General features: G+C 38.9%; 1 pseudogene; it reads right to left on the bottom strand.

The window, feature by feature from the left end:
- Nucleotides 1-909: 909 nt before the first annotated feature.
- On the bottom strand, nucleotides 910-16,473 carry LOC113625169 (transmembrane protein 59-like; annotated as a pseudogene).
- Nucleotides 16,474-24,339: the final 7,866 nt, after the last annotated feature.

Below are 24,339 nucleotides of genomic sequence, written 5' to 3'. Positions count from 1 at the left end.
CCGGTGTCTCATTCCTCTCCACATGCAGCGCTCACCCCAACATGTGCTATGCTCCAGGGTCCTGCAGAAAAAAGCACTTGTGTGATACGTCTTCATGTGGACGCTTCAGCTCTGCTGCTGCTGCCATCACTCCTGCCTTATATTGCGGCACAAATATGATGAAAGGAAACAAGAGCAGAGATGTTGGTCTTAGTAGCTAAAGATGATTTCTCGTGGGACTTTAACCAAAGGCATGCTCTTACAAACAGGAGATTCCAGTTTGGGACTACATACTACAATTTACACAGGTACTAATACTGAAGAGCCCTCTTTGAATAAAACTCAAATTCTGTTTCCAAACTTCTGATTCTTTTCTGGTTATTTTTTGAGAAAAAGGTACAAAGAACAAGGATAGCACACGCACTGCCATGCCTTTCTCTACTCCTGCTCAAGGCAAGGCTGGCAGGCATTTTTGGTTGCACATCTAAACACATCTCTTCCTTTCTTGCTAACAGGATTCCAAACGGGTTTGGGTGATAAGATGCCCAGCCACATGATATTTATTGGTCTGGGAGTTGGAGATGTAGGCAAGTTTGAGAGGGATATGCTGAGAACAATTTCCCTTCCTGATCAAAGGGAGCATGTAAGTAGAAACCCATTTTGCCCATGCCTTTTATTTATTTATTTTTTGGTGAGAATGCTGTTGTGTCTCCAGCTGTGGCACCAATCTCACAACCACATGGAGAGTAGTTGCCAACCCAGCAATGGTGACAGAAAAGTTGGGAGAAGTCTTTGGTAGCACTGCTGAATGGCCACTTCAATGCTGGCCTGTCCTACCTCTAGACTTCTGATTTGGTGAGATGGTAAGTACCTGTTTTTTGGGGTTTTTTTAAGTTTATTTGCATTTAATAGTGATTTTTAAGCCCTATATCCAATGAAACCATTTTAAAAAGCACTATGTGGAATGGAAATTTAGATGTCTATTACACTTTTCTTTTAAAAAAAAAAACCTTAAATTTCTGAATGAGCAAGATTCATTTTTGCAGGTAGAGGCCCTGCTTCTTCGTGATCTTCACCTTTAGATCTAGCAACCACAAGAGAAGAAGCTGGATATCTGTTTAGCTTTTGTTCATTCACAAATTCCAAGTCACCACAGATACTCAGCTCCTCAGAGGGAACATACTGCTCCGCAGCTGTAGCCACAGTTGCACAACAAATCCAGAGCAATACCATCAGGGAGAGGACAAGAGTCACGGTTAAATTCCACCTGGAATAAGAGAGAGACATCTTAAAAAGTCATCACTTTCTCCGTCTTCAAGATAGTTCCTATGTGCTTGTGAACTTCTCGTTTGAAGATCTGAGGACATTTTGCTTAGTGACGGTTCTTTCGAAATTTTAGGCCTCCTGCTCCAACTGTGGTGCATACTGGACTTCTGGCTTCAACTGGAATATAACTGTTTTTCCATCATCAGCTTGAAAACAAAAAGTCCACGAAGAGGTTATGAAGCTCTGTGCAGAGCCTTTAATTATTTATTTATTTTTAAAAACAACAGAAACTTATTTCTCACAATTCTGGAGGCTGGAAGTCTGAGATTAGGGTGCCAGCATTGTCAAATGAGGGCTGTCTTCTAGGTCGCAGACTTCTCACTGTATCTTTACATGGTGGGAGGGGCTGGGGAATTCTGTGAGGTCTCATAAGAATACTAATCCCATTCATGAGGGCCCCACCCTCAAGACTAAAGCACCTATCAAAGGCCCTACCTCCTAATACCATCACATTGGACATTCTTTTTTTTTTTTAACTTTGTATTTTGTATTGGAGTATAGTTCATTAACAATGTTGTGTTAGTTTCATGTGAACAGCAAAATGATTATTGAAGATCTTGTTTTTTCAGGAACAGGCCTTCTCACAGGTAAACTTGGAGTACCTTTTTGATTTTGGGGGTGGGCTGGGGCATCATTTTGGTGGATTTGTGCCAGGATGTAGTGGGATAGAGCTGGACTAAGGAGAGGTGGGCATCTGAAGCCTCCAGATGAGAAAAAATTCTCTGCATGAGGGCAAGTTAATTTTCAGGAAGCTTAGGGATTCAAAGTCAAGGAAAAACCATAACCTTCAAGTAGGCTGAGAATGAAAGATAAAACACAAAAGATCAGAAGTTTCTTATGGGAGAGCAGAAGCAAGAGTATGGGTCAAGTGAGAGAACTAAGTGTATTTCCATGAAAAGAATAGGGTGTCCAAGGCTGGTAGCTATTGGATCCCTTCCTGCCCCCTAAGGAGTGTGTGATCCTGGCTTAAAAGCACAACATCATAGAGATAAATGAGTCCTTTTTCTAATGTCCCAGCATCTTTTCAATTCCCCTTTCCCTAAGCTCTGAACCACGGAAGGCATCTTGTGTTAAGAAGTGGATTTGTGGGCCTCTGAATAAAAAGTTGTGGCTTTCTACAGAATAGTTCCTATTCTAAAATCACCAGCCAAAGCAACATTCTGTTCAGAAAGTGGTAAAAATATGATTAGGGGCTTTTCATATATGTTGCTCTGTATAGTCAAGTTAAGAAGCCTTTTCTGAGAGCCTTTTAAGAGCTTGGCACTGGACCAGTTATCATCTTTCAGGAATAACAGTGTCATATTGTACAAGAACCTTGTAAAATCCATGCAAAAATATAGCAAAGGGCACACTTTCTCTTTCTTTCCAGCTAGCTTTTCTCTTTAAAAGCAACCTCTATCTATCAAAATCAGTTAACATCTCTTTCTCTAATATATCATGAAATACCTATCTATGATGTTTCTCTTCCAACATGCAGACATCAATAAAGTGTTGGCCAACCTCTCTCAAGGAGAGTATTACAACATTCACTTGGAAACAATTATATATATATATATATTTCATAGTCATTTGTCAAAGCTTCCTAAAACATCTGAATTTATGCAATAGCTACTGTATCAGTCAGGATTATTAAGTGGAAGCAACAGTAATAACTCTCATTTGAGCAGAACATTTGTTGAAAGGTTATTGAGCAGCTCTCAGAATCTCTGAAAATGGTTAGAATCTATGTAGCCAAGGACAATGCCCTAAATGACACTGAAGAACTTGTCTGGTCTAGACATCACTGCACTCTCTTGGTCATGGGCACCACAGTATACTATGCAGACACCATCAACACTGGTCCATGACACTAGCTTTGGATACATGGTGTAGGTTACTACTGATTCAGCCTTACCACTGACGCCACCCTCTGGAGAATAGACTCTACGCAGTTACCATCTTTTGCATTACTAACATATGATTCAAAGAGCAGCTTGGGTGCCTGTGATTGGAGGAGATTGGATTACATCCCTGAGCCTCAACTGCAAGGAAAGCCAGGAAAATGAGAATTTGGAATTTTCTATTTATTTAGTAGGAAATTATATTTGTCTCATTGGCTAGGAATTTCTGAAATGAGTATAGAGGGAAGCATTTGGTCATGTCTGTAGAAATTTTTTTACTGTTATTCTCTGGCTGGAGTGTGAGGTTTCTGTTGACATACAGTGGGTAGAGGCCAGAGATGTTGCTAAACATCCTACAGTGCACAGGACAGGTCATGACAACAGAGAATTATCAGTAGTGTCTTTGTTGAGAAATACTGCCCTTAATAGAAAAGGATTGCACATACACGTGGCCAAGTGAATGACAAATAATCAGGCAGTAGATGGTTTGCCACCTTGGGAGTTTGGTTCAAAACCTGGGTAAAATTTGCAACTGGCTCCTGTACAGAGAGGGAAAGGAGAGGTTGAAAAAAGAGGCAGACCACTCCATATTGGTAGGTGGCACATTTAATAAGCAAGGAAACTTACATACAAGACTTGTCTTGGAGGGCCACAAAATGAGTAGATCTCTGCATCTACCCACTAGAATCTTGAAAGTTTATATAGCAGCCTTGACAAGTTCAGTCACGTATTCAGTCCAGATGGTCTCAACTACACATTGCTCTCTCAAGGCTGTATCTTTAAAATTGCTCCCACTATAAGAACAGTGGGCAGAACATACATTTCAAGGAAAGTAGAGGAGATAAAGAGCTTCTGATTGCCCAGGTCTAGCTTGTGGGTCAACCATCGATCACGTCCTCTGGATGAACTCCTCCAACGGCAGTGACCAAAGCTCTTTTCTTTTCTTCTTTATTTGGTTTGTTTTTACAGTTTCCATGCTTTGCTTCAATTATACTTTTCTATATTTTGTGAGAGAAGACACATATGAAGCAGATGCAACAGATTCACTATCAACAAGGAAACATTTCAGAGAAGTCAATAACTTACCTGAGATAACACAGATAGTACATGACAGAATCATGACTGAAACCCATAAAGGATTTCAAAGCTCATGTCCATTCCACTCTGCCATGCTTTTTTCTATTGTTATCTGGGACCACAGACAACACATTTATGACAAGATTTTTATGCTTTTGTAGAAAGTATAGATATAGCACACAACAAAATGGGAGTAAGTCCTAATTTCATTGATGTGCTATAACCATCTGAGTTGATAGTGTACTCAACCTCCATCCCACTCCTCCAGATTACTTAGGGATCTTACCAACCTGTTTCCAGAAGAACTTAAGACAATGGAACTGGGAGTGATATATGTTTAATTAAATGAGTAGTTTTTACTCTCTCCTTAAGACAGGACCCAGAAAGTAGAAGGATGCTAAAGCAGCAGTGACATTCCTGAATGGGGGTGTAGGAATATTATCCTCTCTCCTCTTTCCTCTCTCCACATTATGCTGTATCCACTCCACACTTGCCTCCAAGGCAATAATATTTTCTGCTGAGCACAGCACTGCGGGTAGAGGATGTTCTCTCCAGCTCCAGAGAAATCCACTGCAGCCTGAGGCAAGCACTTGCATCAGCCCTAGTTGCAAGGTCTGGAGCAGGTGATTCAGATCTAGCCACGCACTTCAGATGTGCCTGCAGAAACAAGCAGAGGATCCCTTTGGAAACCCTTGTCTTATATAATTTGTGTCAATTAGCCTTTGGCTTTGACACTAGCTATGAAGTCCATATAACATAGTGTATTGTTTTGGAGCAACCATCTTCAGGTGGCAGAAGAAATTTTCCAATCCTCCAGCCTCCAGGGAGCATATCTGAGCTCTGGCTCCAGAGACAAGGAGAGAGAACATAATCTCTGGACAAGAGTAAGCACTTGGATTTCTGGTCATATCTGGGGAAGCCTTCAGTAAGTTACAGACACTAGACTTTTTGATAAGATGAGAATGTGTGAATGCAAATGTTGTGTTTCAGGAAATTTATTTACATACTATATTATACAGCAGGTTATTTCAGTTCTTATATGTGAATGCACTTAATTATCCAAAAAGTCCTATGAGAAAGATACTGTGTCATTCTGATTTCCAGTTTACAGAAGATATGGCTGAGGACTGGAGATATTAAATTATATGGCATTATTACATAGTAAGTAGTAGAGTTGTACCCAAGTCCATATAGCTCCAAATCCTGGAGTCTCCAACACAACATTTATGCTGCAAATCAGCCTTTGCTTTTCTTCTTATAGGTGAGAGTATCACCAAGTTTTGCCTTTCCACGTTTTGCCATTTCACCTATGCATTATGGAAATGATCAATAATAACATGGGCTTCGCAGCTTCTCCAACTACAAGGGGGCACCCTTAAAACTCTGGGAAAGGACCTAATATATTAATAGAGGGAGAAAATCCAGACTCCCAATCCTCCATCCTCCATCCTCCTCACTCCCACCAAAACTAGTGTTTTTTCAAAGTAAAGGTCATGACCTTTTAAAGGATCTTTAAACCAATTTAGTGATCCAAAACCAGCATTAAAAAAGGAACTGGCTAAAACACAAGATATGAGAGCACATCATTCACATCCAGTAAGGGTAATATTATGTGAAAAGCTTTTCCATTTTTGTAATATATAATGAGGGTTATTGTAAATATAAGTTGTATTTCTTACTGTGGGCCACGTGGGCAACAAGCCACCGGATGTGCTTGGAAGCTACAGTGAGACCCACAAATCATTACAACATTACCTGAGCTGAGGAGGGTGGGATGGATGGAGTGAAGAAACTTTGTCATGGAGTCCAATACTTCAAAAGTACAGTGGTTGGGAAAAATAAACACACACATGCACACTCCTTCTCATCTAGTTCTTCTTGTCCTTTATCAGCTCCAGGACTTGGAGGAAGGGCTCTATAACTTGAGGAACCTAATATTTATTTAGCATCTATAGTGTTCCAGTTGCTTTACATGCATTACTCAACTTATCCTTTATAAGCCAATAGGGTGACTAGAATCGTCTGATCTCGGATAACAGCCTTAGTCTCTGTGGTAACTATGGTTTTCATCTACTTGGTAAATTCTCATTATTACCATCCTTCCGGTGATAGGCCTCCCCATCTGGAAACAGGAGTGTACCTCCTTCGTCACAGTGACTGGGTGACTGGATAGGAAGGGAGGGAAGTGGTCCACCTTGGGGCAATTGGAGTCACTCACCTGGATTTTGTGCTGGAGCAGGCAGTGAAAACTCCTCCTTTATCATTGACTTTGAGTACTATGAATGTAATCCCAGAGCTGAGGGCAGTACTGGAAGAATGCAGGGAAAACATAAAAGGAGAACAAAGTTCTTTTGGTAGTGAGCTCTCTGTCCCAATCCTTGAGGTTTCTTTGCTGGCCTTGTTCTAGATTATGTGAGTCATCCAATATCTTTCCAATCAGTCACTAAATCCTTATGCCAGTAAAAAGTTGAGTTTTTATCAATTTCCACCTTGAAAGTCCTAACAGAGATTATGCAGCCACTTGAATTTGAACCAGGTTTGCCTGACTTTAAAGTTTATGACTTTGCATTGGAATAATTCATAGTATCTTCCATGTATCTAGGCTCCTGGAAATATTTTTTGGCCACCATCGTTTGTTCCTGGATAGCTATGTTTTCAAGTCTTTTATAGCCAGTCCATATCCTGTTTTAGACAATGAGGTGAATGATGTAATCCTTCCTTTCAAAACACTACGGAGAAAGAGGAATTTGGGGTCTGTAGAGAATGACTTATACTCAGAAAGACAGGCTAGTCATAGGGCTAAGTGTGTGGGCTCTGGTGCTGGTATTCCTGGTTCCAGGTCCTGGCGCTTCAGGTTATTAGGTGCGTAGACTTGATCAAATTACATCACTTCTCTGTGCCTCATTTTGCTCTTCTATAAAGTGTAGGTAATTGTACCTATCAAGAATGTGCTGTGAAAATTAAATAATTAGTGCACAGAGACCATTCAGAATAGTGCCTACATATACTTAAGGAATGTTTGTTATTATTACTTTCTTGAAGTATTAATTTTCATCATTTTTTCTTTTACAAAGTGAAAAACTCTCTTCAGATAGAATCTTACCTAAAGTCCCAAAACAGAAATTAGATAACAGAGATGCTTTGGGAGGTAGGATGGGGTTCCTGGATGTCACTCAGTCTCAGCTCTCCTTTTATAGCATCTCTAATAGACAATATTTGAATTTATTGAACTTTTACTCAGTGCCACATTTTGTGCTGTTTGCCTGAATTTTTTCATGTAATAAGTACAATGACCCTGTGGGGTAGGTATTATTGTCTCCATATAGAGATTTACTTATTTACAGGTGATGAAACTGAGGTTTTTTGAGGGTAACTTGCCAAGGGTCACAGAGTCAGTAACTGTCAAGACTGGAGCCAGATATGCCTAATATCCCTGAACCAAATGTTCTTAACCATCCCATCATGCTGCTTACCCTCAGGGCTCAGGAACTTGACTTTAAAATAAGCCACTTTTTTAGATGACTTGGGTTATCCTTGTATCTTGAAATGATGAATTGGTTGTACTCCTGGATTTTACGCAGGAATTAGTTTTAGAACACTTATTTTTTTATGTGAGTTCGGGAATTAAATTGAATTATATATTTATAGCATTAAATTATATTTAATTATAATTAAATGACTCAAATGACTCAGCATTAAATTATATAAGGTGTGAATCCAAAGAACCTGGATCCATTGGGATGAGTATAAATATTAGGCCATGGCATAATTATAAAAAAGACTTAATTAAGACTTAATTAACAAAGAAGCAATAAAATGCTCAGATTAAGTTAGAAGACTATAATTTTATTGAATACTTATACTCTTTGGTTCAATGTTCAGCATCATAAAAATCACAGGAAGCTCCTGGAATATCTTATATAAGAAAATTTCTACTTTCCTGAAAGCCAAAACCTTTGTGATATTTGATGTTGGGCAACCCTCTTCTCAGAGTAGATGTTTTCATGGCATTTCCCTTGATAATAATTTATCTCCTTTTTATAATGAATTCTTCAGCAGGAAGGAACTCCCTTAATCCCAGGGGCTGCCATCTTGTAGTCTTTTTCCCATTGACATCTGGAAACTTGTCAGAGGGAAGGCTCTGCTTTTTTCCTTTATGTATCCTTCCACTGCTACTTAGGTGGCAATAAAAAACTTCCAGACTTTGTGCATTTTAAAGATGACAAACCATATGACTATCTCCCATCTCCCTGACCAAGGCCTGAAAGGATAAAAGAAATTATTACAGGACCACGGACAGAGTCAAATAAGATCCTTATCGCGATTGGAACAAATGCCTTTGACCAAGAGACATAGATTACTTGAAAAGAGACAGCTAGTGAAATCAACACCATGATCTTATGTCCTTGCTCCTTTTGAGAAACTGCTGGGGCTGCCCCTTGGGTGAATCCAAATGGAAGCCAGAGGGTGCTGAAAGCTCTGATTTAGTCCATACAAATCAGCTTATAAAGGCAGAGATCAAGAAGGAGTTGGGTGGAGAGTAGACTGGATGAAGAAATGGTGACTGTCTAGTGTGGATGTGACTGCACACACACACATATACACATGCATACAAACTTAATGAAAATTCACTCCCTGCCAGTCATTAGTACAAAATTGACTCCTTGGCTGCAATAAGGGAATTTTTAAATTATTAGTGGAGCTAGGCTAGGTGAAAAGTTTCTTTTATTAAAATTTAGACTCATTGCAATTAGTTATAGCTCTAAATCAGCCAGGTAGAAAAATTGATATGTAAGCTAATTTACTTCTAGAAATTTGCAAATAATTGTATCAGATGAGATTGCAGAACAAAAATCCCAGTAGTCTCCCAGGAGACAATTTTTTTTTTTTTTTTTTGCGGTACGCAGACCTCTCACTGTTGTGGCCTCTCCCTTTGCGGAGCACAGGCTCGGGACGTGCAAGCTCAGCGGCCATGGCTCACGGGCCCGGCCCAGCCGCTCCGCGACATGTGGGATCCTCCCGGACCAGGGCATGAACCCGTGTCCCCTGCATCGGCAGGCAGACTTCTCAACCACTGCGCCACCAAGGAAGTCCCAGGAGACAATTTTTGTAATGACTTTATTAAGGCTGGCAGTCACTGGGAACAAGGGACTAGAGGAAATGATCAGAAATATAATAGCTCTCTAGCCCTTCAGCACAGATTATTTTCACAGCAAACCATACCTTTTGCAGAGGCTGACACTACATTTCTATTCCACGTATTAACTTTACTGATCTACAGTGGGTCTAGCTGTATAGTGAACCATTGAATTCTTATCATGAGGAGCAGTCCAGCTAATATAAATGCACTTCCAAGGGATTCAAGCACGTAATCCCTAAGGCTGAGAAAAATGTGTTCCTTTGTGGATAACATGTATATATAGCTTCAGGTTTGCATTGGAGTAGGTTTTCAAGGTTTTTGCTAAAGGGACCTAAGTTTCAGAAGTTACATAAAGTGAATTTGATTTCATCCCTGAAGGTTTTAACATTTTCAAATTAATAGATGTGCAAATAACAAGGGGATTGTGCAAGAAGTGAAATAACTGACATTGCCCCTGTCTTTTAGGATGTTAGGGTCAGCTTGGTGGCTTGTTTGTTTGAGGTGGCTGTACTGTAGGGTATCAGCTTCCTGAAACCATGCCCCGGGAATCTCTTGGGCAGACACTGCACCTAGGAGAAAAAGAAATTTCAGCTCTGCCTTCTAGTACAGACTCCCAGCTCTCAGGTAATATGAACATCTCTCCTGACTCCAGTCCCTGAAGGACATAACCCTTTTTGTTAAAACCAACAGCACAATACCTAGTCAGAGACAGGGAAGGAATTGTTTGACCCTAGAGGACCTGATAGGAAAGTTCAAAAGAGAGGAAACAGGCATATGTTAGAATAGCACCCCAGCTTCCCAAGATCAACTTTCTTAGTCCATTCAGGCTGATATAACAAAATACCACAGACTGGATAGCTTCGAAACAACACAAATTTATTTCTCACAGTTTTGGAAGCTGGAAGTCTGAGATCAAACATCTATTATGTTAAGTCATTATTTGTTGGGGTTTCAGCTGTTTATAGCTAAATAAATTCTTAACTTTCCACCAGTCTCTTAAGAGAGAAAGATCATTCTTCAAGTGATTAGGGGATTTAAAAAATCACAAAAGGATGATCATACACCCAAAATGGTCACTTCTACTAACTGTAAGAAACATTTCATTGATAAATATCAACGCAATTGACAATTCCTATTAAAGATTGTGCATGTGTGTGTGCACACACATTGAAGGCTGTCTCAACCTCTCCCAGTTGATAAAAGATGACTATAGTAAGATCCTTGCCCAGGTATATTTTGGAAATTTCATTGATATGTGGATTTTTTGAATTAATGAGATGGTAATAAATAGAACTAGAATTTACTGAAACGGGTTAGAATATCCAAGAAACCAGTTGGATCCTTGATGAGGAAGTAAGTAGAGGCATAATCCCTGGGTTTCTGGGAATGGAGAGAGAAAATCTAAAAATAATCTAATATTAGCCATGGATTTGAGGGTTACTTGTTTGTATACCCGTGTATCATGCCCTTGGCCGTTGTGATACATAACACAGTGAGGGACTTAGTCTGCTTGGGCTATAGAGTCATTTGAGTAGTATAATTTTAATTAATTGTATGTAAAAGTATATAATTTAATTAATTATGCCATTTCATTGACCTGTGCTAATGGCAAAAGCACCATTTCCCAAATAATAAATTAGTAATATAATGAATTATTGGACTATTTCTTTTTTTAATTTTTATTTTTAAATTATATCTATTTGATTTACAATGTGTGATTAGACTATTTCAATCATTAGTGTATTTCAAATTATTTCTCTAACTTTTATTTACATTTTTGTTTTTTAATTAACAAATAACGAATGGCATATCTGCCAAGGATGTCTTAACACTGTGTAGCTCAGATACTGCTAAGAATAACTGGGAATATGGGGAGAGGAATGATTCTCTTTAAGTACGGTTTGTGCCTTTTGTTTTGCCTTCTGTCTCCAAACATGAGTATGTTCACAGGTAAGTATGCTTTTTCTACAGAATGAGTATGTGAAACCTACATCCCATGGCTCATGCCATCTTTACTTTGCCTTGTCTACCAAAGCTGTACTGTAAGACTACTTTTTTGGTTTTGCCCAGTAGAAACTCAGGTATAGTATTCTGGTATTTATTGGTATTCTGGTAACAAATGACTAATGGAAATTGAATGCTTGAATGATAGTATTCTATTCCTTTAAGTGGTTTTAGCTGTTCACATCTTCAGTGTTTTAATGTAAAGCAGGAGAACAAAAAAAAAAAACGGAAAGAGGGAGAGAAAAATGAATTAATCAGGAGGGGAGAGCCAGTTTTATTCCTTCATGAGTAAGTAAACTTGGGAAACATAAGAAACTGAGCTTCAATATCCTCATCTGAGAAATGGAGAATATAATACTTCAGAGAGAATCGTTGTTTAGAAGAATTAATATCATGTGCGCAAGATGGAAAACTCACAATGGGTACTCAATAATTATTCATGTTCTTTCTCTTATGAGAGGATCAAAGCTAACACAGGCAGACAGTACTTAATCTCCTTTGGTTTTAGCTTCCTCAGCTACAGGAGGGCATATTCTAGGTGACCTAAAGTGACCCCATGCTCAGATTCGCCAGGCAGTATACGACCAGGCCTGAGACTATGGGGTTACTTCTATTCCAGATCTAAAGTTTCTTTTAACGCTTTACCATTTCTTGGTTTGCATGACTAATACAACTTCTAGGAATATAAATGATTAAAGTTTAAGTCATGGTGATAACCTATGTCAGCAGCTACAGCAGTGATAACTAGAGAAAGAGAGGGAGAGAGGGAAAGAAAATGAGTAACACTGGACAATTAGAAAGGGGATTCGGAAATTTTCACTGAGTTCTCATGTTCTTTCTTCATGAATATACAGATATATTTAATTGCAATCTTCTCTGTATTTTAATCTTTTTATTTCAGAAACCTTGGCTAATCTTTGTATATCACTTTCTATTTCCATAGGTGTAAGAGTCTCTTCACAAAGTTGTGGGAATGGATATTCTTTTTTTTTTTTTTTTGCCTCTCACTGTTGTGGGCCTCTCACTGTTGTGGCCTCTCCCGTTGTGGAGCACAGGCTCCGGACGCGCAGGCTCAGCGGCCATGGCTCACGGGCCCAGCCGCTCCGCGGCATGTGGGATCTTCCCGGACCGGGGCACAAACCCGTGTCCCTTGCATCGGCAGGCGGACTCTCAACCACTGAGCCACCAGGGGAGCCCACTATGCAATCTTTTAAAAGCTGTTTTTTTGCCAAAGCTCAACTGTGAAAATAAATTATTCAGATTTGCAATGTATGCTGATGTGTTTAAATGATTCAAGACTTCAGCCCAGCCTTGTAAGCCATTAGCAAGTTTATTTTACATTATATAACTATATCTATATGTCTTTAAGCGTTTAAATTTCTAACTCTTCTGAACTTAATAGTCTTGTTGGCAACTAGACTTCTGCAGATTATTACGTCTCTGTCTTCAAAACAGAAAATGTCTATATATTTCAAACTAAACTCCAGCTTTTTCAAAATGCCATCAGCCAAAGATCACATCCACAGCACATTAAAATACAAAGGTCTATAAAGCTGAGATAGATTCATTTGGGACAAAGGATCTATTTCTCACACCAAGGGTTAACTTGAATTTAATTCCTACAATATATGAAAATTTAATCTTTCAAAGATTCATAAAACATTTAAACATATACTTTTTTAAAATAAATTTATTTATTTATTTATTTTTGGCTGCACTGAGTCTTCGTTGCTGCACATGGGCTTTCTCTAGTTGCAGAGAGCAGGAGCTCTTTGTTGCAGTGCACAGGCTTCTCATTACGGTGGCTTCTCTTGTGGCGGAGCACGGGCTCTAGGCTCATGGGCTTCAGTAGTTGTGGTGCACGGGCTTAGTTGCTCCTCAGCATGTGGGATCTTCCCAGACCAGGGCTCGAACCCATGGCCCCTGCATTGGCAGGTGGATTCTCAACCACTGCACCACGAGGGAAGTCCTAAACATATACTTTTTAAATTTTAACTTTTTTGGCATCTTGAGACTTAAAAGAGCTCCCAAATATTCAGTTTTGTGTTGCATAACGTTTCAGGTTAGAATGGAATCAACATTTGACATTATCCTATTAAAAAAAAAGAAATCACTGTTCTTATTTGTAATAACATGTCCCCCAAAAGATGTTTTTTTCTTGTTGTTTTGTTTCTGTTTTACCTGAATGGATCAAGCCATTGACTTGACGACTTCAGGAAAGAGACCATAGAAGCTATAACTGATGTTCTGTATGTACAAATCTCTGTTAGGAATAACACACACACACACACACACACACAAAATATTTAATAATTTTGTTTTTCTTTAACTGAAAAAATTACATGACAGGAATAGAGTTAGCAGATTAGAGTATGACAAATATTTGAAACATCTGGGACATACTTAAACTAAAAAATTATTCATTGTTAACTTTATTTGCTGAATCTGACAACCCTAGTCAAAAAGAAATTTGTGATCTTGAAATTAGTGAATGAACAATCTCTTCCAGTAAACTCAGATATTTGAGATTTAAGTACACAAATTAAACCAGCCTTTCTATGTTTTAATTATAATTTCTTACAATTCTTCCTGCCTTCCCCCTACTGCTCAGTGAAGAGTTTAAAAAAAAAAAAAAGTGTATTCAAGAAGAGCATTTATTTTGTAAGAGTATTTAATAGTTAAGAAAAGGCAAATAATTTGAGACCACATGGCATTTACAATGTAAAAATTAAACATCTGGGGCTTCCCTGGTGGCGCAGTGGTTGAGAGTCCACCTGCTGATGCAGGGGACACAGGTTCGTGCCCCGGTCCGGGAAGATCCCACATGCCGCGGAGCGGCTAGGCCCGTGAGCCATGGCCGCTGAGCCTGCGCGTCCGGAGCCTGTGCTCCGCAACGGGAGAGGCCAGAACAGTGAGAGGCCCGCGTACCGGAAAAAAAAAAAAAATTAAACATCTGTTGCAGTCCAGTGAATAGCAAATTACAGAATGTGTCTCTAAAACTATGAAAAATACTGTCTTTTCTCTCAACTTTATTTTAAACATATGCATTTTCAGAAGTAATATCATGCCATCATCTTTAATTTCATTCTGTAATTTTGTAAATATAAAGTATATTTACACTTCCTTTAGAATGTGTCTCTTCATAGCTACTTCCTTTATTTTCCCTCATTGCTCTAATCATGAATCCTTTTCCTTTACAGTAATTCCCCTATGAACAAATGAGTTCCATTCTGAGAGCAAGTTCATAAGTCCAATTTGTTCGTAAGTCCAACAAAGTTAGCCTAGGTACCCAACTAACACAATCGGCTATAGAGTACTGTACTGTTATAGGTTTATAATACTTTTCACACAAATAATACATAAAAAACAAACAAAAAATAAAGAAAACATTTTTAATCTTATAGTACAGTACCTTGAAAAGTACAGTAGTACAGTACAACAGCTGGCATACAGGGGCTGGCATCGAGTGAACAGGTCAAGAAGAGAGTTACTGACTGGAGGAGGGAGAAGAGGTGGGAGATGGTAGAGCTGAGGGATCCTCAACAATAGCAGGAGGGCAAGCTGCAATTTCACTCACGCCTGACGCTGATGGCACAGGGTCTGGTTCCTCGCTGGATTCAATTCTATCTACCCTCTCGAAAAAACGATCCAGTGATGTCTGGGTAGTAGCTCTTTTTTTCTCATGATAGATGACACGGTAGGACTGGATTTCGTTCTGAACGGCTGCTGCAACCTTCGTGTACCATTCTGTGTTTGCATCCTGTGCCTCAAAAACATCCTGTGCCTCAAAAACATCCTGTGCCTCCTCAAATAAAGAAAATCCTCTTGCCATTTCCTGCATCGTGAATCTCTCTGGTTCTTCAGTTGTCCCTCTTCATCCTTTCTCTGGGCCTCCAATTCCATCAGGTCTTCATTAGAAAGCTCCTAGTGTTGCACAGCAAGGAGTTCAATGCAGTCATCCTCTTGCAGATCTACCTCCAGCTTCTCGCTGAGGATCACTAAGTTGCTGAAGATCTCTTTGGACTCCTCATCCACCTTCTCAAATCCACAAAAATCGTGAACAAACTGTGGCTAAAGTTTCTTCCAAACCCCATTCATGGTGACGGCCATAACCTCACACTAAGCAAAGTCAATGTTTTTATGGTCTTGTAGATGTTATAGTCCTTCCAAAATTGTTGCAGGGTTGTTCCTGATTCATCACTCGCTTTTACTGCCTGAGGAAAAGTGTGATGTAAATAATATTTCTTGAAAGTCGCTATAACTCCCTGGTCCATAGGTTAGATGAGCAACGTAGTATTTGGTGGCAGATGCACTACTTTGACACTGGGATGAAAGTCGTCCATGAATCGGGGGTGGCCCAGAGCATTGTAGAGCAGCAAAAGAATGTTGAATGGGACATCCTTCTCTCCAAGCAATATTTCTCTACCTCTAGGATAAAGTGGTGGAGAAACCAGTCCTGGAAAATGGCCTGTGTAACCCAGGCTTTGGGGTTACTCTTCCACACAACAGGAAGAGAGCCCTTGGCTATGTTTTTAAGGGCTCTTGGGTTCTCTGAATGATAAACTAAGAGAGGCTTCAGCTTCATCGCCGGAAGCTTTGCCACCAGACAACAGAGTTAGCCTATCCTTTGCTGCTTTATAGCTTGGCATCAACTTTTCCTCCTTACTGATGTAACTTCGGTCTGGCATCCTCTTCCAGTACGGTTCTGTCTCATCCACATTAAAAACCTGCTCAGGTAAATACCTGCTGCCTCCCTACTTACTTTTACATTGTGAAGTTTGGCTGTAGCCTTGAACCAATGAAACCAGCTATGGCTGGCATTAAAAATGTGCCCTCTGATTCTTCACCGTGTTTCTTCTTCAAGTCTTCATAAAGCCTTTTGGCTTTCTCTTGAATCAGCATTAAGCTGAGCGGGACTCGACACCAATGTGGATCCTGCATCCACACATTGAGGCGTTTCTCCATCTCCTCTGTCACTTTTCCATGCTTCTTCCCTATTATTATTGACATCATCAGCACAACAGACTTCACATGTTCCATGATTTTGTCCTTGTCCTTTAGAATCATGCCGATGGTTGATTCATGTTATAAGAACGTCTACCATCTTTTCGCCTCACTCCACTCTCTCAATTATTTTCACTTTTGTTCCATCGTAATCACACGTGCTTCTTAGCAGTACCAGCTGCATCACCGCTGCTTTTACGCTTGCTTCCAGACATCCTGGGCTTGAAATAAACATACTGTACTACTGTACTCTATACAGTACTGTACAGTAAAGTACACAAAAGCACAAGGACTCGTAGAGGATGCATGTATGTGACAATGTACACCAGACACATGAACTAACATGTTGATTGGACACGTGAATGTACATTTGCATCTTTGAAAGTTCACAACTTGAAGGTTCGTATGTAGGGGACTTAGTGTATTTGGATTAGCCTTCCTTCCTACCTTTATGCTTGTAGCCTCTTCTTTCTCAAGTATATTCTTTTAAATTACTGTAGTTAATCTTCCTGAAGACATATTTATCATTCTCCTTCTCCAACTCATAATCTTCAGTGGTTTCCTAGGTCCTTCTTAGCTTCTCTTCAAATTATACCATCTTCCAAACAATTTTGGCTTTTCAGTACTCGAGCAATATTATTTCCAGTTGCTCCACAAGACACGTTATTCTCTTCCTTCCTGCAGTGCTGGTTTTAATCTCCATTCAGTTCCATACCTAGTGTAGGTGTCATGGTTCAGGAACCCCTTGCTGAAGGACTGTTTGAGATCTTGCAGCATCTGCTGAAGAACATGAATAAACAAACAACATTAGGAATTAGCAGGAAGGTATGAGAATAGAATCTACTTGTGATCTTTTTAGTCTACTTACTTCAGGTAAATTGACTTGTCTTTTTGTCTTCACTCAGGATTTTGTTCATTTCTTCCAAGACCACTCTTCCCACCTTTCTAGACTCTACTGATAATATCCTAGAACAAAGTTTGAATTTTAATTTTTCCTTTCCTAGCACTCCTCCCTTTTCAGTAAATTTTAACAAGTCTTGCAATTTGTAACAATCAACTCCAAGTTTAATAATGTTAAATACTTCCCTCTCCTCTGTCTCCACCTACTCTATCCCTTGATAGTTTCCTTTGTCCTTAGTTCCAGCTCTTTCCACTTTTCTTGCTGTCATCCTAAACAGAACGGCACTTTTTTGTTTGTTTGTATGGAATCACTCTACAAAACTTAAAGAAAAACATTACAATTATATGACACTCTCAGTACATAGAGTTGTGCTGTGGTCCCTGATGCAGTGTTTTGAGATGTCTGAGATGGTAACTAGAAGGTAACTAGGTAACTGACCTTCCAGTGAAAAACACTTTTATTTATTCTTTAAGAAATATTTATTAATGATCTTCTTTTTTTCCATTTAAATCTTCTTTATTTTCTCTTTGCAATCTTTTTTAGTGAGCAGGTCATTCATATCTAACATTAAATATATTCATAAATATTTTGATGTTATTGTAAATGAGGATGTTTTAACATTTCACCTTCTAATTGCCCATTGCTAGTATAGAGATATAATTGAAATAAAATGCAAAATGATTGGAAAGAAAAAATTTAGTCATTATTGCAGATGACATGATCATGTATAGAAAACCCAAGAGGATCTTCAAAAGGCCACAAATTACTGGAACTAGTAAGTGAATTTTATAAGGATACAGGATATAAGGTCAATATAAAATTAATTATTAATGATCTTCTGTTGTCAGGCTTTTTGGATTTATCAGTGAAGAAAACAGACAACCATATATGCACTTCGGTAATTAAAGGTAGTGTAGCTCACCTACCAGCTGTGGCTCTCCCTGGAGTACTCTCATCTCCAAGTAGCAACATTTACTTGCTCAGGGAATGCAATCAGAGCCCTGTTGATACAAATAGACTTGTGTATCTGAAGGTCACAAGCATGGGTGATACCAATTTACCCTGTCTTACTCCCTACACATCAATGCTCAATGTGTATTTTAAGATAGAGTCCAGTGAGATGCAGTAGTAACTTATCTTTTTTGTATCAAAGTGGAAACTACGTACTCAGAGAGGTTAATTAGCCCAAGTTCATTTTGCCACTTCTGTCATATTGGACATTTAGACCCAGCTCTGCTAACTCAAAATTGCATACACTTTTTCCTCAGTTGTTTACCCTTTGCAAACAACTATGTTTTCAACTGTTCATTTTTTGATTTAGCTATTTAGTTTTATCTTTCTAAATATGTTATAAAGCTGGCAAGGACAGGGATTGGGTCACATATTTTTACATGATTCATAGATACTTTTTGACAGATGAGAATATAGCAGCTCCTCATGAGTACATATGATTATCCTGATCTCGGAGAGACAGCAGTGAGTGGTGGCATGAAGCGAGATCTTGATTCCCTGCCCAGGAATTGAACCTGGGTAGCCTGGATGAAAACCAGGAATCCTAGCCACCATACCCCCTTGCTCTTGCCCCAGTGAAAAATGCATTTCTCACAGACGCAAAAGCTGTAAAAACAAGTAGAAAATTTATTATTAGGGACATAGCACAACAATAAGTGGGAGAGTTCACAGAGGACAGTTTGTTCAGTTAAGATAGAAGCAAGGCAGAGATGCACACCTGGAGAGAAAGGGTGTGGGCGTCCTCCCCAATGAGAAGGACTGCAGTAAAGAGGCGGTTGAATCATTTATATAGGGCAGTTCTTCCAGGTCTTTGTTTACCTTTGGTCAATTATCTGGTTTCTTTTTCCACACCTGACCTGCCCTAGGACCCTGCCCAACATGCGTGCGCAACTTTTTTCAAGATGGATTACAGCCCAGAGGTCTACGGGACAGCCTTAGCATCATATACTATGGGGTGGTGCCCCCTCCTCTTGACCCCCAGGAGCCTTTCTGCACATGTGCAATATTTTCCTTGTCCCAAGGATGGGAAATGTATGACCTCTTGATCTTTTAACAGGGTTTAACCCCTCTCTGTCCCTGCCATAAGTGTCCAATGTCCGGTTATCTACCCCATTCTGTTGTTTCTTATATCGAAGTGCAGATCTTGAAATATAGACAGGAGTCTGGTCATAAATATGTAGTCCAGAGATCATTTGTCTCTTGCCTCAGGAAATGTAAACAGGGGGCTGGTAATGAATGTCTGGCCTGGATCCCATCTTCTTCTCACCTCAGGAAGTGTGAACAGGAGGCAAGTTGTAAATGCCTAGCCTGGAGCCCATCTATCTCTTTAAAGATCTTTCTGAATTTTTAAAACAGAGAATGTTTTTAGGGCATAGAAATTATGCTTAGGTGACAGTGGAAGTTTGTGTATTGTGTGTTAAATGTCAAAGGTAAATCTTCAAAAGACAGATGCTACCATTGCTCTGCTATCTCCCTTTCCATTAACCAGCACATTTGGATTGCAAACAGATGTTCACTGAACAAAAAGCTACTCACATATACAGTTACCAATTCTGCATGCACCAGTGAATGCTCCAACTACACAAAATGTTGGCTAAATGTGTTCAATTTCATTGAACTGTATTTTCTCTAAGGGACTGGATACCTTGATCTTGCTGGTATGTAGTAAGTAGATAAAGTGCTTCTAATTTGTCTCTTGGATTGACCTAAAACTGTAACCTATTTGCAAAAATAGAGGATAAATCTGCTGAACACTCATGGACATACGTTCACTGCATCTCATAGGTAGACACAGAACTTCCTCTCTATATTAGGGAGAGAGTACAGTTGTAGCCAGGAATTTCATTTGCACCTCCTACCTACTATGGTGTTTTTCCTTAATGAATAGAACAGTTTTAGGACACTAGGGGCAGAAAATGGAAAGCATCAATTCACCTATTAATTCTGAGTCTCTTAACCTAGCCAAAGAGTCACTGGAAAACAATTAGTCTTGGCAGTCATTTCACAGCTTTTGTGTAAGACCTAAAATTTAACATAAATTATAATGTTTAACCATTTCGTATAAAATTTTGGATTTTAACAATTTAGAGAAAACCCAGTTATAACAATATACATTAGTAAGCTTTAGGGAAGAAGTGAGCCTAAATTCAATAGTTTAAAATTTGGACTCATGTCTGTTAGTATTAAATTAGTATATATTTAACAATTTAAAAAATACTTTACAAAAGAGTTTATTCAGAGCTGACTAACTGTAGGCAGACATGAAATACTCTCAAAGCACCTAGACTGAAAACAGTTGAACATAGACATGTTTTTGGAGTCAGTTTTGATATTGACTTGGTATTTTTGAACCAATTTGCATATGACAGTGTGCCAGAATGTTACAACCTTTCAGAAAGAAAAGTAAGGCATTTCCCCGACATTCGGTGAATGAACTAATCAATTTTGTTAGTTGCAATAATTCCAAAGTTATTACCTGAAAATAGCCAATTACTGTAAACATTAAGTTCTCAGAAAATATTAAGCTTTGGTTGTATTTTAGTTTGACACAAAACAATACACAGCCTGGTTGGTAATTGATAAGATCTAGAGAACAGTTTGGAATGTTCTGAAAAAGGAATTGGCTAGTAGACCCTTAGCTGCTTTAAATAGAACCTCTGATAGAGTAGAGTGGTGGTTATCAGGGGCTGAGGAGCAGGGCAAATGGGGAGATGTTGGTCAAAGAGTATAAACTTTCAGTTAGAAGGTGAATCAGTTTTGGGAATCTAATGCACAGCATGGTGACCATAGTTAACAATACTGTTATATACTTGAAACTATATATATATACACACATATATATATACACACTATATATACATATATATATATATATATAACTGTATCTACTGTTATACATTTGAAAGTTGCTAAAAGAGTAGATTTCAAATATTCTCACCACAAAAAAATGGTAATTATGTGAAGTGACAGAGACATTAGATAATGCTATGGTGGTCATCAATTCACAGTATGTAAGTGTTGGTGGTCATCAATTCATAGTCTGTAAGTGTATCAAAGTAACATGCTGTCTACCTTGCAATAAATGAATAAATGAATGAATGAAGAAAGAAAACCACTGATAAAAATGGGTTTTTTTCCTTAGAAATGATAACACTAAGAAAAGAAATTTACCTATGAGATCATTACTTTTGTTTGGAAATATAGATTCAAATACCTCCCTTTAAAAAAAGAACACTATTATAGAAATGTTTTGTATTTAGAGAAAAATTGCAAAGACAGTACAGAGAGTTCCTATGTACCACACCTAGTTTCTCTTATTATTAAGACTTTATATATGGTACATACTATGAACCATAATATGAAACATACTATATACCATAATGTGGTACATTTGCTGAAATTAATGAACCAATTTGACACATTACTATTAACTAAAGTCTATATATTATTTATATTTCTTTAGTGTTTGCCTAATGTCTCTTTTATGTCTCAGGATGCTATCCAGGATACCACATTACATTTAGTTTTCATTTCTTCTTAGGCTCCTCTTGACTGTGACAGTTTCTCAGACTTTCCTTGCTTTTAATGACCTTGATAATATTGAGGAGTACTGGCCAGGTATATTGCAGAATGTCCACATTTGGAATTTGTTCACTGTTCCTCTCATGGTTAGACGGGTTATATATTTTGGGGAGGAAGACCACGAGGTAAAGTGCCTTTCTCATCACATCATGTCAAGGGTATATGCTCTCAAAATGATGTATCACTATTGATATTAACCTTAATCATCTGGCTGAGGTAGTTTGTATCAGGTTTCTTCCCTTTCCATTCTGTAATCTTTGGGAGGAATCCTTTCTGCATAACCCACACTTTGAGAGAGGGGAGTTATGCTATATCTCTTTGAGGGTGGAGGATCTACATGAATTATTTGGAATTTTTATGCACAGGAGATTTGTCTATTCTCACCTACATATTTAGTTACTTAATCATTGTCAAAATCTGTAGGGCAGGTCAGCAGGCTGGAGACCTAGGGAAGTGTTGATGTAGCTTGAGTCTGGATGTAGTATTCCCTCTTCTTGAGGGGACCTCAGTCTCTTTCCCTTAAGGCCTTCAACTGATTGTATAATACCCACCCACATTATGGAGGGTAATCTGCTTTGCTCAGTGTACTGATTTAAACGTTAATCTCATCTAAAAAAACATCACCTTCATAGCAACATCTACACTTCTCCCTGACCCAGGAGATACTCAGTCTCGTGCTAGTTCACACTCAGCCTCCAGCAGTTTCTCAAAATCACCCTTTAAGTGATCCTACCTGTTTAGGATTCCAGTAGCTTCTGCTCCATTTAAATAGATATAGGTTTTGTCCCCGTGGATGAACTCATCTCTCCATATTTTAGGTGGCAATTTGCCCCATAACTCACTTCTCTGATGAGTCCAAGAAACATCACTAATTTCTAGTTTGTTCAGATTTGTTGTTGTTATTAAGAACAGTAATAATAACTGTTAAACACATTATAAGTTGAAAATTAAACTGAATGCATAAGGCCATTTTTTTCTCTGCAAAACCCTTCAAATAGTTTGTAGTCACAGTTAGAAAAATAAATTATGTTTTCATATTAGTTGATTCTTCAGAATGCCATGTTATTTGCAGAAATAAAGTAGAAAAAAAAAGGAAATAAAAAAGTTGTTGGGTTGTGTAAAACAGACATCCATGCTTGAAGTTGGGAGTAAAGACATTATTGAATATCTCTGTCAATACATAAATTAAATACAAAAACAACAGCAGCAATAGAAATCTTTGAGAATGTAAATCTCATAACAAAACAAAACAAATAAAAATGCATTTGTAGGGCTTCCCTGGTGGCGCAGTGGTTGAGAGTCCGCCTGCCGATGCAGGGGACGCAGGTTCGTGCCCCGGTCTGGGAAGATTCCACATGCCACGGAACGGCTGGGCCCATGAGCCATGGCCGCTGAGCCTGCGCGTCCGGAGCCTGTGCTCCACAATGGGAGAGGCCACAACAGTGAGAGGCCTGCGTACCGCAAAAAAAAAAAAAAAAATGCATTTGTATTTTGATCAGACAAAACAGAACTTAAGGCAAAAAGCATAATTAGGGATAAAGAGGAATGCTGCATAATGGTAAAACAGAAAAATAATAATTTGAAACTGCATTTTATAAGCATACACCAAGTCCTGTGGGTGAGGGACAAGCAGGACTGTAAGCTCAAGATCAAGGCCAGCTTTATGGATTTATGATCTGTGCAATTGCCCAAGGTCCCACATTCAGAAGAGCAGCATGCTTGATTTAATGCTCTGTTGTCACCATTTTGAAATTCTTGTAATTTTTGAACTAAGGGTTTCCTGTAGCTGTTTAGCACTGGGCCCTGCACATTGTGTAGCCAGTCCTGCTCAGAATGCCTGGCCCAGGATCAAGGATATCTTCTTCTTCTTCAGTGGGCGGGATTGTACCGAACTTAATTTCTCAAGGAACCTGGTAATAGCTTTTCCCTAACAGCCTAAGTCAATTTTCTTTCCAAGTTACCAGCTGCGGTTACTGGTATTCTCATTCATTCTCTGCTTAATTGTCTTCCATACTCATGCAGCTTGGAACCTTACTCCTGTCTGTTTATATCTCACATCCAAGTCTGTTGCTCACCTACATTGTACAAAGGTAGAGTAAGAGAGGGGCAAGATACTTCGTGTAGAGAATGTCTGCTTCATGTGTCCAGCAGCACACTGACCCTCACATCCCTCTTGAAGGAAAGATGAGAAATATGGGTACCACATGCCTCTTCATGCTGACCCTTGGATTTCACACTTTCCCAGTGGAGCTTACTTCTATACTTATTTCATGAGATGTCATGAAATTCACTGTCTGATACCTCTCAACAGTCTTGGAAGTCCATAAAGTAAACATGGACAGAATTATAAGAAGAAAATTAGAAACCCACATCAGATAAGATATGTATTACCTCTCCCATTAATGAATGGATATAGCAGATTGAACATTTGGTAA

The sequence above is a fragment of the Aethalodelphis obliquidens genome, unplaced genomic scaffold, assembly GCF_003676395.1.
Source record: "Aethalodelphis obliquidens isolate GAN/ISIS:26980383/991018 unplaced genomic scaffold, ASM367639v1 scaffold14, whole genome shotgun sequence".
Lineage (NCBI taxonomy): Eukaryota > Metazoa > Chordata > Mammalia > Artiodactyla > Delphinidae > Aethalodelphis > Aethalodelphis obliquidens.
The sequence above is the reverse complement of the archived record's forward strand: the minus strand, read 5'-3'. Positions and strand labels throughout refer to the sequence as shown.